Source organism: Belonocnema kinseyi, chromosome 6 (assembly GCF_010883055.1).
Source record: "Belonocnema kinseyi isolate 2016_QV_RU_SX_M_011 chromosome 6, B_treatae_v1, whole genome shotgun sequence".
Classification (NCBI taxonomy): domain Eukaryota; kingdom Metazoa; phylum Arthropoda; class Insecta; order Hymenoptera; family Cynipidae; genus Belonocnema; species Belonocnema kinseyi.
The window spans coordinates 136045072-136051492 of NC_046662.1; the positions used below are offsets into that span (position 1 = coordinate 136045072).

General features: G+C 31.6%; 1 protein-coding gene and 1 long non-coding RNA gene across 8 annotated transcripts in view; one reads left to right on the forward strand and one right to left on the reverse strand.

The window, feature by feature from the left end:
• The window catches only part of LOC117175240 (heterogeneous nuclear ribonucleoprotein K), a 374225-nt gene that overhangs the window by 243887 nt on the left and 123917 nt on the right, over window positions 1–6421 (reverse strand). The gene's annotated exons all lie outside the window — the stretch shown is intronic.
• Window positions 1–6421, forward strand: part of LOC117175243 — a 225958-nt gene that overhangs the window by 59460 nt on the left and 160077 nt on the right. The window lies entirely within an intron of this gene.

A 6421-nucleotide genomic window follows, 5' to 3' on the forward strand; every position in this document is an offset into this window, starting at 1 on the left:
GCACTTTTCTGAAGGATTAAAAAAACTTGAAAAGCGATTGACTAAGTGTATAGAGCTCCAAGGAGATTATGTTGAAAAATAAAAAAAATTTACCCAAAAAAATTGTTTTTATACTTCGTTCTAAGGACTTATTGAACTACCCTCGTACAATCGATTCTGTATTAATAATAAATTCATTACAGAAATACATTAAAGACAAATTTTCATCTCATGAAATTCAGAATCGAGTAGCACAATCAAAATGCAAAATGCCAATTGTGTAAGGATTCCCAGAAGCGCTACTTACTCAGCTGCACATGCGTCGAATTTGGCATCTAATTGGTTGCTATTTGTGCGAAGTTTAAAGTGCTGGAAAATGTTATTTTTCTTTTTTATTATAAACAATGACATTTCAACTGATAAAAATATCCATTAGGTCGAAATTAATTAATCATAATAAGAATTAATTAAATTCATATTCTGTCTATAATATTTCTTAACAAACCTGAAAAATTACAACGAACTAATAAATATCCCAATTTTTTGGTGAAAATATTATCCACAACCACCTTCTCGAATTGTTCAAGAAGTAATGCAATTGACAGAAAATTGAAATTGTTTACAGCAAAATGTTAATGAATCGTAAATTATAGGCCATTTCCCGATTATTTTCGTTGTTTAAGTGACAACTGATTTTTTTTGGAAACATTTGAAAATGTCAAGTTGTAGGGAATTTTTTTTTCATAAAAATCAGTTTCCTAGAAACTGATACCATCTACAATAATCTTACGTTTTTTAACCCTCGCGACGTACACTGGTGTGAATCTGCACCAACAAAATTTTCAAGTTGCTGGCATTTTCAGCTTTCACTTTTTGGAGGTATACCCCCCTACGGTAAATATGCGGTACCTCCCTAGCATCTATAGTCGTTGAATTCGCGTTTATATGTGACTTAGCTGCCGTAGTAGAAGGTACTGAACTTCGTGTGAGTGCATATTTGCACAAGTGTTCCTTGTGTGTGTGCAGCATCATTGCCGACTTCGAAATATAAAAGTAGTGAATTATGCTGTTGGGCACTTGGATTTCTATTGAAAGTAAGTAATTTTAATCTTTCTTAACATATTTATAGATTTGAATATATATTTATTAAAATAAATTGCAAAGAAAACATTTTTTCGCATTAGATAGCCGCCATACATAAATTTTATTTTGCTAAAATTTGTGTACCCCTTCGTAATTAATTTCTAATAATAATCAATTTGAAAAAATTATTTAATAATTAATGTTTTAGAATCAGTGCCCGGGTTTATAATCTCCGTAGTGCGAAAGATGTGGCAGCATCTCCTTCGGATTCGGAAGAGAAGCGTTTTTCCGAGCACAGTAACGATGAAAGTTTATTTGCAGTATCTGATAATCAAGATAAGTTGATAAATGAATAGATAATTTAATGTTTTTTTTTATTCCTCGCGAAATTCTGTATGAAGTGAGCCTAGGAAGTTGGAAAAATTGCAATATTCTTTGTGGTAAGAAAACTATTTTTGTAAAATATATGAAACATTTAATCACACATTTTTTATGAAAGTTTCTCAAAATATGCGTTTATTCAATTTTTATTTGCCGACAGATAAAATTTTTTCAAATTCCTCATGGCGTGCCCGAACTGCATGCGCAGAATGTGTCGACCATCGTGCACCTGTATGCATTGAATTTGAGCTTTTTGCGGAGAATTAGGTATTACCTTGTATTTTTATGTATTGTCATTATTACTTGTCCACTCTGAAAGCACGAAATTCCCTCTTTGGAAATATAGTAACTTCGGGGGCATGGAAATAATATTTAGTATGATTATATTACTTTTATTTTTTTTCTTAGGTTACAATGCTTTAGCTAATAAATCGCGGTGGTTTCGTTCATTTTTTTTAAATGCAAAAAATACGATTTTTCAAAAGAAAAAATCATTTTTTTCAAAAACATACTTTGTTTAAAACAATGTACGGTAAGAGGGTCGAAAGTATAATTAAATTTTGTATTCTCAAACCTCTTCTTTTCGTGCCTGTAGTACTTTAATTTTAACTTAAAAAAACTTAATTGGAAATTCAAAATATTAATGTGGCCTTCCAAAGGAGAGGACCATTCGATAGTTTTGAGTTTACTTACACTAAATCTCAATTCGCGAAATTCATGAATGGATTATAATGAGATTGATCGTGTACCGTTCGGGTTCCCCGCTCGGGATTCCCGACCTAATCCCGATCTGGGCGTGTGTTTCATCCGCGATCTGGCTCCGACTAGGATTCCCGATCTGGACTGGTCTAGCCCCGATCGGGGCCAGATCGAGATTTATGCATGGCTTAGTGTAGAGTTTTGGACGTCAACAAAAAAATTGTTTTGAACAATGATAGCAATGAGGCAACAGATGGTTAAAAAAAAAGCTCGTAAAAAAGTGTTTATTGTGATAGAAATTTTACGGTCGCATGGGAAGCTAAGCTGCAGACCAAGACCCTAAAAAAATGTCATGCAGGCCTAGCGGAAGAATCCTCTCCTTCGTGCACCAACGAAAACTAAACAAAGTGAATAAGTAAGTCAAATGATTATCATCAACTCGGATTGCAAATATTAACCTACATTTCCTCTCTTTTTTGATTTTTCTAGTAATAATATAATGAACGTAATGCAGCCTATTAAAATTCGATTAATTAGTATTTTAACAAAATTATGATTTTTTCAACAGCCTCCAATCTATTAACAATGGGAAGGTCATTGTTGCTTTAGACTGTGGAATACCATTGCTAGTAGTCCAAGAGCCTGGTCAATTTTCCTACATTGAATCGCCAGACGATAATAATGTTTTTTAATCGATTCGTAATGAAATTATGCCCCTCAAATGACAACCGCGCCAGTGCAAATCCTGCAGAAAGCATTCTATATTAATTAATTGAAGCCTCGGCTGAAATAACGTTGTATCAACACATATTTTGTTTCCATGAACTTCTATTATATGAGTTTTTCTTTTAACTAATTCCACGGATGCGCTGCGATCGAAAATTAAAAAATTGAATTCGGAATAAAATGTCAAAATAGTCGAGGTTATTTACTTCCATTTATTTCGCAACTCTCTCTCGTAAGTTTACATATTTAAATCTAATTTAGAATTTTTTAAGGATATGAATAGAAAATTACATTAGTTTAAGAGTGTCGACAAAAAATTTCAAAATTGAATTCGGCAAATTTCAAATAATAAAAGTTTAGTTTAGATTATTTAGAAATTTGGTCCTGCACATATTGTAAAAAATAAAAATATAATTTCTCGTATTTTCTTTAAAAGAAAGGAAAGAAAAACAATTATTTGTGTAATCGTAATACAAAGTTTTATTTTTATTTTATTATAAAAATAATCTAAACCGTATTTTTTAGTACAATTTCTGATAGTTATTTATCAACCATTTATTTACTTTATTATTTTTGAACATTAAATTTGCTATTACCGATTCTGGAAGTTTTACTCCAGCCTCTTTAGCCGTTTTATTTCTTCCTGCGTGTGATTCTAATAAATTTAATTTTCTTTTTTTACTCTTGTTCAAAACTTTAATGTTAGGATTATAGAAAGGTACATTTTCGAAGTATAAAGCCTTCACTATTTTGACATTTCTTTCCCAATTCAATTGTCGAATTTTCGGTCACCGCGCTTCCGCGGAATAGAGAGACTGTTAAAAGAAAAACTTATATACATAGAACTTCACTGATACAAAATATGTGTTGATACAACGTTATTTTAGCCGAGGCTTCAATTATTGAACGCATTTTCTTTAAAGTGAACCTTTTTCGTCCCAGACACATTAAAAAAACACTAGTGTGCCTTTCAATGCATACAATTAGAAAAACATACGGTGCCGGGTCCCATCCTGCCGTAACCCTCGACGCCGTGACGATAAAGAAGGTAGTATAACGTAGTTAACTGCCTATTACGACCCAGATAAGGGCATGTGATACGTCGGCGTGTGGTCAATCGGGTACAGTTTCCCCGGCTTTTTTTTCCATAAAAATTAAAATATTGAAACACAGAATTCTGAGATGCTATAAAATATCATAACGGACGTCCCCTGACTCTTTTTTAAGGGATAATAACAAAAAAAAATGTATTGTGCTAAATAAAAATGTGATGCATGTGCATTCTTTTGAGGTTAGGGTCGTTTTTCAGCTCTGTCATTCCGATAATTTGGAAATTACTGATGAAAAAAATTTGCTTGATTGCTTACAAAACAAGATTAGTTCCGGAACATTAGTTGCTACGTTTATTTGTCAGTTCAAAGTTTTTGGCCTAAAATATTGTGTAGTTCACAAGTAACGCTGGGGAGAATTGTAACACACATAACCTCGAAATATACACACACATCAAATTTAGAAAAATCAATTTTCTAAATTAACCCACAAAAAAAGTGTGAGTGGACGTCCGTTAGCATGTTCGCTATCATTTCCCAAAATTTTAAAACACAATATTTATTATTCTAGGAAAAAAGCCAGTAGAATCTAACACTGACAAAATCGATACTAATTTATAAGCGCCACACAAATTAATCAAAGAGTGACCCAAAAACCATTATTTTTCGCCTCTTTTCTCCACCTCGTAAATTTGCTTCCAAACTAGTTTAAACAAAAGGTCATGATGATACTTTAAAGTAGATGAAATACGAAAGTGAGCATAGGTTTTATTTCGGTCACATGACGAATGAAACTTAGTAATTGACATTGTGTTCGATATCTCACAAAATACTATCAGTATCATTTCTCGAACAAATTTTTTCATAGTTTTTGTAATTTTCCGCGCAAGTAAATAATGTAAATGAGTATTATTAGTTATTTAGAAAAATATCTCTTATTAATCACAATTAATTAATGCTCCAGTAAAAGCGCAATAAAAAATTTCAAAATCTAGTATCTGTAGATTTTCCAGTCTTACCTTTCACAACTATTGGCCTCTAGATAATTAAAAACTTTTAAACCAAATGTACAATATTTTTGGGTAAAATCTAATAGATGTTAAAAAATAGTTATATATAACAAACAAATTGATGATGCCAATATTTTCTATAATCCTGAATCAGCAAAAAAAATCACAGGAATATTGGACTCTTGGGCATAATAGAGCTAGCTCATAAGTTTGACTTGTTGTATCTCTTTAACTTGAAATTTTTTCTAATTTCAAGTATCACGACAAGCTATTCTTTCAACCAATTTGGCATCAAATTCATGAGGTCGAGAAAAGAGGCGAAATTTTGGGTCACTCTTTAGCAAAATTATATAATTTTTAATTAACCCACAAAAAGTGTGCGGGGGCGTCCGTTAGCATGTTCGCTATCATTTCCCAACATTTTAAGACAAAATATTTATTATTCTAAGAAAAAAGTCGGTAGAATCTAACACTGATAAAATCGATACTAATTTATAAGCGCCACACAAATTAATCAGCAAAATAAATTTTTTTGAATTAAACTACAAGAAAATGTGCGGGGACGCCTGTTGGCATGTTCGCTATCATTCCCCTGATTTTGAAGACAAAATATTTCTTATTTAAGGAAAAAACCGTTAGAATCTAACACTGATAAAATCGATACTAACTTATAATAAGCGCCACACAAAATAAACCAAATTTAGCCAAATTAAAATTTTTTTAATTAACCCACAAAAATTGTGCGGGGACATCCGTTAGCATGTTCGCTGTGATTTCCTAAATGTTCAAGACAAAATATTTATTATTCAAAGAAAAAAGGCGGTGGAACCTAAAACTGGTAAAATCAATAATTTTCTAAGTATTACATGCCCATAAACAAACCTTTAACAAAAATTATAGACATCCGAGCGCGCGAGCTTCTTTCCTGAACCCAAGCAAACTTTCAATTCACTCTTCCACACAATATAGAGAAAATCTGAACAATTTTAATATTTTTACAAATAAACAAACATCTTAATTATTTTAAAGTAATAAAATAAAATATTAATAATAATGAAATAATAATAATCTTAATATTATAGTGTAAAATTATAATTAATTTCAGTTAAATTGGTCTGATATTATTAAATTATTATAACTTTATGTCTTGAACATAAATGTGTTTATTACTTAAAATGTAATAGTAGTAATTAATTACTATTATAGTTCTGTTGGAATCCTACATTTGAAATGTTTCATAGCGATTTGAATTTAACCGCGTAAAATTGATACACGGGAAAAAATATCCATTACATTTTATAGAACTAATCCTATAGTAGAGGATACGACGGATACGCACGCTATGAACATTTTTATTCACCGCGGGGTTCGAACCCTATAAGTTTCGCATTCCTACCAGGTGTATACATATGAAACCGGTATTGCCATCTAGTGGCCAGTAGGCACACTTGTAGGCACTGTCGGAACTTACCATTTGTGCTAATTGGCGTATTG